The sequence below is a fragment of the Cyprinodon variegatus genome, unplaced genomic scaffold (genome assembly GCF_000732505.1).
Source record: "Cyprinodon variegatus isolate N-32 unplaced genomic scaffold, C_variegatus-1.0 Scaffold159, whole genome shotgun sequence".
Taxonomy (NCBI): domain Eukaryota; kingdom Metazoa; phylum Chordata; class Actinopteri; order Cyprinodontiformes; family Cyprinodontidae; genus Cyprinodon; species Cyprinodon variegatus.
Genome location: NW_015150612.1, coordinates 981,406 through 991,983, shown reverse-complemented (window position 1 = coordinate 991,983; position 10,578 = coordinate 981,406). Strand labels below are relative to the sequence as shown.

At 37.6% G+C, this 10,578-nt stretch overlaps 1 protein-coding gene across 1 annotated transcript in view; it reads right to left on the bottom strand.

Annotated features, from left to right (window-relative positions):
• LOC107086704 (tyrosine-protein phosphatase non-receptor type 11-like) overlaps positions 1-10,578 on the bottom strand; it is an 82,817-nt gene that overhangs the window by 67,912 nt on the left and 4,327 nt on the right. The window lies entirely within an intron of this gene.

The following is a 10,578-nucleotide window of genomic DNA, read 5'->3' as shown; positions in this document are numbered from 1 at the left end:
TTTTAAATAAAGCATTAACATTTAATGATTTTTAATGCCAATTAAGGCCCTCATTAAAAAAATTACAATTTTATGACTTTGACAGACCCCCGCTGAAAAAGCTCCTCCATATTCTCCAGCTCTTATCCCTACTCAGGCTGCAAAGGAAGGAGTGACTCAGGCTTTTCCAAGAATAGGATTCCCTTTGACACCTAGCAGGTACCCCACATTTCCATGCATCTGGCCCTGGGCAGCATAAAGCAGAGACGGAGAGGACACAACGGCAGCAATGTTTTAAATATATAGCTTGTATCTGAGGAGACGCAGACAGGGGAAAATCGAGTTAAATGGATGTGTACTGTGGGCGAGACAGAAGCAACAGGGAGCTGCAGGTTGCCTCAGGCTGATCGAGGGGAAACAGCCCCACTGTGCATCCAGCCAACACTCTATCCTCTTACATAATGTCTCAAGTTCAATATAGCCCCCGTTGGCTATTTAAAGCATGCCTGTCTAGGCTTGCTGACAAAAAGGTGATATTCTTAGTAGCCACAGCGCACCATTAAAGCCTCTGCTGGAGTTATATCGGTCACGTACCAGCTCTGGGCTATGAAGTTTTGGCAATGCAACGTTTGTTATGAGATTTTCAGATGATCTGATCTACTTTTAAATGAGTTAGAGAGATAGCTCCAACCTAATGGAAGTCAAAACGTCTTTGCACTCCAAACTTTTACCAAATAGCCACAGAGATGCTCTTTTCTAAACTGACAAAAGCAGCACGCACCTCAGGAAAGAGCATTTGTATTTACATGGGGTAAACAGGGCTTGTGCAACACTGATTAAAAGTGTCTCTAGGCATCATGGTTAATAAATAACAAACACCTCTAACCGTGTTTTAAACAGAAAGGAGAAAGGAGCTTCACGAAACAGGGATTCAATTCAGACGGCATTTGGTCTGAAGGACAAAGATGTTAATATACAACTCCAGTGATAGTTCCGTTAGTCGGCATTCACTCATTTTTTCCAGGTTGCTTGTTTTGTCAAAGACGGGAGAGTACTTTTTACCATATTTATCATATTCAAATGAGTGTGACTAATCTTAGACCCAGAAACAGGAGTAACAGAGAAGTAGTTCCCCCTCACAGATTTCTGCTTTTTCAGCATTTCCCATCACTAGAGGAATTTTAACCCGCTGCTGGTTGCAGAATTGTTTTCATTTGAGCCACATTGCAGGGATTTTTTTGCGTGAACGCACAAAGGTCACGCTGAAATACCTCAATATGACTGAAGTCCAGATTTTGACTAGGCCACTCCATTGCTTTCACTTGGTTCTGGTTTTTAATCTGTATTAATGAGTAAACTTTATTATTAAACATTTCACAGATATACCACAAAATGCAAACTAAATATATTTTAATACGAATATATATATATTTTTTAAAGCAATCACCAGATGAGGCCCCATAGAGGAACATGAGCATCCACTGTCAGGCAGCTCCTGTCCAAAAGGATAGTTTTAAACAAGGTCTTAGAGACCTTTAGGAATATTGCTCCAATGATGATGACAATTATTTCAAATATTTCTCAAATAATGAAAACGTGTTGAGAGACAGGGCTGGGCTATCAATTGCATTGGCAATATGATCCCAATTTAACAAAATCTATTTTTAAAATCACAGAGGCACACAGTTTTAATCACACTTCAGTCCCATTTGAACCACCCTTTTGAAACCGTGCCGACAACGGTCCGAGCACAGTAACTGTTGAGTGTAAATGGCACTCACAACTGAACTGGACTGTGCCAGACACAGTAGTTCAACAGAAGGGCTCGGCACGGTTCACCTGTGGCTAGGTTCTCTGGTAACACAGAGTGCATGAGCAGACCATGTCATCTCCTATTTACAATCAGCTGAATTATTTTGCGGGTTTTCCGCAAAATAAGTCAAACTTTTAACTTTTAATCCGCCTATTAACAACAACTGACTTCAAAACAGCATGGTGCAACTTGCTGCAACCGAGGCCCTATTGAAATTTTTGAGCAGGACGCTATCCAGGCACATAAGTTTCTGATTGTTATGGCCGGCGCCATTTTTGTTTGTATAATTCCCACCTTGAGATCTGTAGTATCATGGACCACTGATAGGAGGCGAGGAACCGTGCAAGCGTGATGTGTAAATAGTTGTAAGAACCAAGCTCCGCAGGGATAAGTGATCCAAGCTTGGTCTGAACTCGGCACGGATCGGTTTCAGAGGGCTAGTGTAAATGGGGCACATAGTTAACGACAGTAAAACAACAGATTTCTAACTCCAGCCCTTTAGGTGTCGGTAAAACACTTAAAGTGAGTTTGTCGTCACACAGAAAGGTGGATTTGTAGCGAGCATGCATGAAAGTAGAAGTAAACACTTTTTTACAGAGAGATTACAGTAAATTCCTGCAACAATGGAGTCTGAGCAAGCAAGCTTTCAAAAACTGAAAGCCAGGAGTGAACCATTTAGGGCAAAGGAAAATCAGAATAAACTCGCAATCGCAAGTTTGGTTAAAAATAATGACAATTTAGAATTTTGGCAAAATCGTTAAGCCATACTGACTAGTCAAACAGAACAGAAAGTTTTGATACTGGGCCGGGAAAAGGAACCAAGATAATCAATCTGTTTGATCCAATAAACTGTATGTTCAGGAAGCAATAAGGGCTTTCAGGCCCTCTAGTATATAAATCCAGCTAGCTCTCAGCTAGAATATCCTCAGTACAAGAGATGCAATTTATTAAGTTCACTAATTGTCAATCATTATTGGGGCAGAACAACTGAATGTCATCTGCATACCAATGCTAAGAGACTTTTTTTCAAGCTACTGTTCTCACCAGCGTAGCTAATTTACAAAAGGAATGAAACTGACCCCAGGACTGCGCCCTGAGGAACACCGTGCAACCATAGAGTAGCTTTATACATTATGCTTTTTGCCAACATGGAAAGGATTCTGTTGATGGATCAAAGAAAAAAAAATGCATAACAGTTACAGTAATTTCTGTCACAAGCTGTCTTTACATGTGCAAAATTATCTGATCCAACCTCATTCTTGGTTGATTGGAAGTACAAAATCTATTTTTACAAGGACAGTAAATAAAATCATCTGATCATGTCATGTGTATACATATACCTAGCATTTGATCATATTAAATAATTTGAGCATTATCAATTTCTAGGAGATTATTTACTCCAGAGATCCGAATTGGTGGGTAAATCAATACGGAATGGCGATCCGACCTCTGTTAATCAGAATAAAATTTCTTTCCTATCAGACCAAATCGGATTAGAATGATCAGTTTCACATGTTAACATGACATTTTTTATCTGATTAGGCCTTCAATCTGATTATTTGTGTCAATTTAAACATAGCTATTGTGACATTTTGTTGCTGACTGTGTCCAATGTTGATGACAGAGCCGAAAAAAACTCTTTACACAGACAACAGTCTGCTGCCATCAATATATGATTAAAACCTTTAAAAGGCAGCTCAGTAGAGGGCATGTTTTAAACAAACAGACTGAGATGTATTTATTAAAATCAAATGAAAGTAGAAAGACCCCACGCCACCAAATTCTCCAAAGAGTCAACAAGAAAACGCTTTTTTGATATTTTCTTATTATTTCTTAGTACAGGTTGAGATCCAATGAAAGAAATGAGCTGCTTGCTTAAAAAATTATTTGAGAATAACTCAGTTAAAACAGAAATGTTAATAAGTTTGGCAACATGTGGGAAAACAATATTACACCTTTAAAAACATCAACATCCCTCCTGCATTTAAAAAGTGGGTTAATTTTTTTTGTGGTAAAAGCAAAAAATGAGGACTAGTTGCTTTTTATTTAATATTTTTTTAAATCGGGGAGGGATGTGTCGCTGTTCTGAGATACATTTTCTATGCTTCATATGTTTGACAAGTTCTACTTAATGGATTTGTCTATTCTACAGTTCTGACGGCAATCAGAACAGTTGTGGATACAGAAATTCTACTAAACTTTTCAAAACTTGTGGTTAATTACAGCTAAAGTATGATTGAAGAAGGCAGGGATTACTTTTTTTTATTTTTACAAAGGGCTAGGTGGATATGACTATTTCTTATCCCTTCAATAAATAAAACTATAATTCAAAAACTGTACTTTATGTTCAAAATAGTTGTCTGATATTAAACTACTAAAATATTCATTATAGACATGAGGCAAACCTGAAGAAATCTCAAGTAGATATTTTCATACTTTGCATAGGTCACACCGTCCATGTTGTTGATTCTGAATAATTGAATAAATGCAAAACATGTATCTGGAAAAAGCTGTAACAGTGGGTTCAGAGCGCTGCTGGAAATGTTTGCTGCGCTATCTTATTCCTCCACATGGGCTGTTGTTTTCCTGGCAGCCTAACGTGCAAACTTGACTCACTGCTCTCAGCTGGTCGACAGAGTTTCAGTGACAGATGAGGTCCGTTCCACGAACAATAGAGAACAGAGGTGATTTCCAATGGCTGCAGTCAGTCACAAGATCAAATGCAGAAATGTGAAGGAAAACAGCTCCATAAAGTGAGCCACAGTTACATAACAATGTGGTGCATTACCTAAACCCTGTTAAGCTGAATAACAATGAGGATTGGTTCCTCTATGGCTAAACTGTCTCACTAAAGAGACAATAAAGAGGAGGAATGTGGAAATGACAACTTTAATGGTGAACTAAAATACTTCCCTAAAAACGGGCAGCTTCCCGCCGGCAACCACAGACAAAAAAAAAGAAAGATTTCCTAAATAACACAATTTATGGAATAAAATCGTAAAAACACAATAGATCACAATAGAATAATGTCAAATAAATCAATATGAGGTAAAATAGTGTTTCTCTATATGCTGTTTGTGGTCAGGGGGCTTGCTTGAAAAACATATAATGCTTCCAACATTGCAATAAACAGTCTAATGTAAATATATTTTCAGCAACTATCACTGCAGTGCTCTAATGGTACAATGTGTTTGCTCATTGGCTCAGAAGGCTAATTGATGATTAGAAAACCCTTTTGCAATCATGTTCACACATCTGAAAACAGTTTAGCTCGTTACAGAAGCTACAAAACTGACCATCCTTTGAGCAGATTGAGTTTCTGGAGCATCACATTTGTGGGGTAAATTAAACGCTAAAATGGCCAGAAAAAGAGAACTTTCATCTAATACTTGACAGTCTATTCCTGTTCTTAGAAATGAAGGCTATTCCATTCGAGAAATTGCTAAGAAATTGAAGATTTCCTACAACGGTGTGTTCTACTCCCTTCAGAGGACAGCACAAACAGGCTCTAACCAGAGTAGAAAAAGAAGTGGGAGGCCACGTTGCACAACTGAGCAAGAATATAACTACATTAGAGTCTCTAGTTTGAGAACACATTGTACTATTAGAGCACTGGAGTGATAGTTGTTGGAAATGGGCCTCTATATACCTATGTAGATATTGCACCAAAAACCAGACATTTGCAGCTAGAATAATCATTTACCACATTAGCAAAGTATAGAGTGTATTTCTTTAAAGTTAAGACTAGTTTAAAGTTATCTTCATTGAAAAGTACAGTGCTTTTCCTTCAAAATTAAGGACATTTCAATGTGACCCCAAACTTTTGAACAGTAGTGTAATTCCATGCCACAACGCCACATGAGGGCGAAAAAGAGCGGGGATCCAAGTGGAAAAAGGGTCCCAGCGTTTTCGCGCACCTCTCTTTTCTAGCTGGTCCATCTACACGAGTTGTTTTCTACAATAGCGGTCATACAAACAAAACAAGCCGGTAAGATGCCAAACAGGAAATACGCATAGTGTAGAGTGGATGATTTGACCAATCAGAGGCCTCCTGTCTGCGGTCACCTACATTTTAGGAGAGGTGCAGGTGTCTGCGGAGGGGCTGGGGGCATATCTGCATTCACTGCGACACACACCCAGACGACCTGGTTTCTGAGTATAAATCAGCTTTTAGTCCTCCAGGTTTGAACCTTTACTTTCCCCTCAACCCATTTCTTGTCAGTTTATATTCAAAATAAAACCACAGGGCCATAAAAAGGTTGAGCTTACTCAAGTCGGTTTAGAGTTGTAAAAATTGTTTTTTATCTAGCAGATCGGTGGAGGACTGTGATAACAGATACTCTAAAATTCAGTCGTAGAGTTTTTGCACATATGTGGGGTAGTATAGCTTCACCTTTCCGATGTTTGCTCTGAACTGAAACAATCAAAGTACAAGTCAGTGACTACAAGCTCCTACTGTTGCCTGAATCTTTTCTCTTTAAGGCCTGCTGTTGCAGCCTTGCTGCAAGCTGATTATATTTCACAATCTTTTAAGTTTAATTACAGTAACAGACCTCTAAGTGTCTGACTGGCACTATAAGCCTCCTGCAAAGAACTAAAGTGCATTTTGATGGCAAACGCCGGCACTGTGTCTGCATCACCTATAGAGTAGATAGAAAGAAGCTGGGTTCATGAATGGGGCACATAAACCTGGTGTTTGCAGCAGCAGATGAGACGGTGATCATTATCTATCATCTGGGTCTTTTCTTAGAGAACAAATAAAGCTCTGGAGAACTTATTTTCATGCACTACGATATAAAGTTAAAATTTCTGACAAAAACTGTTTGTATATAATAGTCGAATAAAGAAAATAGATCATGTCTTAAAGTAAACCTCCAGCCAGGCAGAGAGATGCATTTAGAATAAACCATCTGCAGGTAAACAAAGATGCTGCACTAATAAAACAGCCACTGATCCAATTCCCTGACTGATGACCTGCAGGGGAAATGCATCAAGTCCCAACGTTTTCAATCTATAAACATAGCAAAATGCATTTTGATGCACTTTGTTTGGACTATCTAAAAATCAGATAAAAGCTGAAAAAAAATCTTTGTTTTCCGTAGGATTCAAAACTACAACCTGCTACAGATTTTCTGTTTACATTTACTTATTGAAACGAGTTTATTGAACACAAACGTTTTTTATGGGTTATAATGATTAGAAAGAAATCAATCTAACGGTTTGATTATGAAGAAAAACAGATACAGATGCCTTAAAAAATACATGACTATAAAAAATACTGCTTACCTGCTAAACAGTACACATTCTGCTGACTGCTGCATGTTTTAAAAGATCAGTGAAAGTTTTTTTCTTAATTTTTATACCCTCGTCCATAGCTCTAATGTTTTTCTGCTGAAAAAGTTATATGATTAGAGAATACCTTATTGGGTAAATTCATCAATGCTCAACCTAAATATTATTTTACTTCAGTGATATTTACAAGTATGCATTTGTGTATGAGGTGCATGTATTAATATGTGCATCTATACCAGTGCAAGAAGATGAGACATGAAATATTCACCCTGGTGTGTATTAATCGCACGCAAAGGAAGAGAACAAGGGGCACATTTCACATATAACAAAACATTTTACTACAGTCTGTGCAGTGAATACTTCCCCTGTGGTATTTCAAGTCAGGAAGTACGGAGCGACCCACAAAGCAACAGTTAAACAAGCTCAGACCAACCAATAACCAATGAAAAGTAGCAGTTAGAAACGTCTTATAACCTGATCTAGGTGCCTACCTCCCCGTCTCTTGAACGTAGCCTTATAAAGCGACGCACTAGTACTAAACAAACACCCTCTGAATCTTGAGTTCATGGTAATTCTGAGAAAACGCTGCAGCTTTCATCCTAGATTAACTTAAGGGATCATCAATTTGAAATAAAGACTGCCTTTGCAGAATGCTGTCTGATACACTTTCAGTTAATCCTGCCAACTCATGTACTGTAAAGACGCAGGGCTGCATGGGCAAAGGCCATATTCTTCCATCTCGAGTAAACATGGAAGAGTCTCATGGAAGACAAAATGATCCAGCTGATTTTATTAAGAGCCAAGAGTATTGGTCAATCATTACAGTTATAATAGTGTAATTGGTTGCTGAGATTATATTTTTTTTAGACTGAAGGTAAATTGCAGAATAAACAGCTGAAATCAATAGTAGTTTTAAGTGCTTATAGGAAAATACATGTTTTTTTTCTTCTTTTATGGTCAGCTGAGTAATCTTAAAGTTACAGAGTAACATTAGGAGTAATATGCTGAATTTACAAAGCATCCGCTCTGCTTCGAGCTAAACAGTAAATATACAACAATAATAATGACACGGAAATATTCAGAAATATATTCACCCCATCAGAAAACTATATTTGAATAAAAACCTTCCTATATTAATGCATTTAACAATAAATTCCAATAGATGTATGTCTATTGTTAACTGTGCACATTAGATCAATTAATTGGCTGTATATAATAACACAGGTAATTGAATTGTAACGATTGATTGAACGTTTAATGTAGAAATATAAGCTCCAAATAGAGCTTCTATGCACTCTGGATATAAACAATTGTAGCATTTAACCCCTGGAATATCTGCAGGGTTAAAAAGAAAACTAAAAAATGAAGAAGTTTTAGCCATTTTATGAAGTCTGTGTTTCTCACAGGCTTTTAATGCATAATCTGCTCATGCTCCTTGGAGCTCCTCTGGGCTTCGCACCACAGTAGAGCAGAACAAAGTGACAATATCAGGCAACATCGGCTGATATATTAGTCAGGTTATCAGGTTATCTGCTATGGTAGCCCCCGCCCCATAATCACCCACCAACCCCCCTGACACATTAAATAGAAGTGATGACTTTAGCTTTTGAAGCAAGGACAATTTTCAACAACCAAATAAGGGCTGTCCGGATCCGATATATCAGATATTAGTCTGATATTAAACCAAAAACTAGAATGGGATTATATCGGCTGCATCTAAAATCTCTGATATTAGCCTGTTGATAGAAACACTCTATTTCTGTTTAAAGTTTCTGCAACCCATTGGTTAATATTATTTGGGTCAGTTGTTCTCAGACTTATTACTGTTTACTATCGCTGTCTTTTTAACTAACTTGATCAAACCTTTTCTAACATTCTACAGTACAAAATAAGTGATAAAAGCAAACATGATTCATGCTGATATTGTATCGGGTCAACATCAGAATCGTTCAATTCAAAAAGCTGAAATATCGGTATTGTATCGGAAATTAAAATGTTATATCAGGACTTCCCAAAACCAAGATTTCTTTCTTATGGGCAAGAGAAAAAAGAATTTACCTTGTTTTAAGGGCTGGTTATACTCTGACAGTGTTGCAGTGAGCTTGTCGCCGATATTTCTGATTTATGCCAAATGTTGAAGCGTGGTCTGCGCTATGTTATTCCATGCCACAACAAGAGGGACAAACACGAACTAGCTGTGGGTCTAGATACGGTTAAGGCGGCGAGGAATTGTGGGCAAGTTTGTGCGACAACGGAGGGACATGAGGGCCAAACATGAGCGGAGATCCAGGCGTTAACCGTTAGCCAGCTGACAACCACTGCATAGCAACAAGTAGGGGAAGGACAGTGTTTTGTTTACCCTATGCTCCACAGTGCTGGATATTGAGCAGAAAACTCAGCAAATAGAAGTCTTTAAATGAATGATGTTAGAAAAGGATTGAATTTTGCAACATATTTTTATGCTTAAAGTAAGGCTGAAACAATCAGATTAATTGTGGTTAATCGATTATTTAAATGATCGTCAACTAATTTATGAATCGATTAATCATTAAATGGAGTATAGAGACTCAGTACGACCCACTAAGAGCAGCAATTATAACAACATTTTTTAAATAATTTCAAAATGTTGCATTTAAGATTAAAAAAATGTTTTTTTTTAACTATCCAGCACCACACATGAGGATTTGAGTTTCACCATGTTTAATTTCGTGAAAAGTCTTCTTTCATTCTCCTATGGTTAATTGATTAATCGAAAAAATAATCAACAGATTAATCGATATGCAAAATAATCGCTAGTTGTAGGCTAGTTTAAAGGTTAATGGGAGAGGAAGAACGCTACGTAGCAAGCTAACATTAAAGACACCAGCTTAGAAATGCTTTTTTTCAAACATCAAAGCCAAGACTCTATTGTTATAAAAAATGTTATTAGGTAAAGCTTCAAAGTAGAACTGGATGTCAGACGCCTCTGACACCTTTTCCACCCATATATCAGTAAACATGTTGTCTCAACTGTAAACTCTGCGCCTGCTAGATCTGCACTTTTCAAAAGTGCGCATCAGCAGTAGAGGACTAGAGACAAACTGAAGGATTGAGTTAGAGCTTCAGATGTCACTTTGCTTCATGTGCTTAAACTAAAGATCTATACTGAGATATCAGAGGTAACACTGCCAGACAACTAAACTTACCACAACTAAATGCATGTCAGTCACTCTAAGTCACAAATAAACTAGTATTTACTTGTAATACAGTAGAAATCAGCTGTTTCATAAACAAGAATATAGCAATACATCTTATATACGTGACTTTGTTTATTTTGTATTACTGCTCACAACCTATAACAGGGTTTATACAGGAATTAGTAACTAAAATTTAATGCTTTTTAAAGTTGCTGTTCCAACTGTTGCGTTTCCGAATTCTCCTGAGTGGTGCCTGACTTTACATGAGTGAATAAAGTGAATGTGATTGGTCGTTTATAAATGGGGAGGGATTGTGGC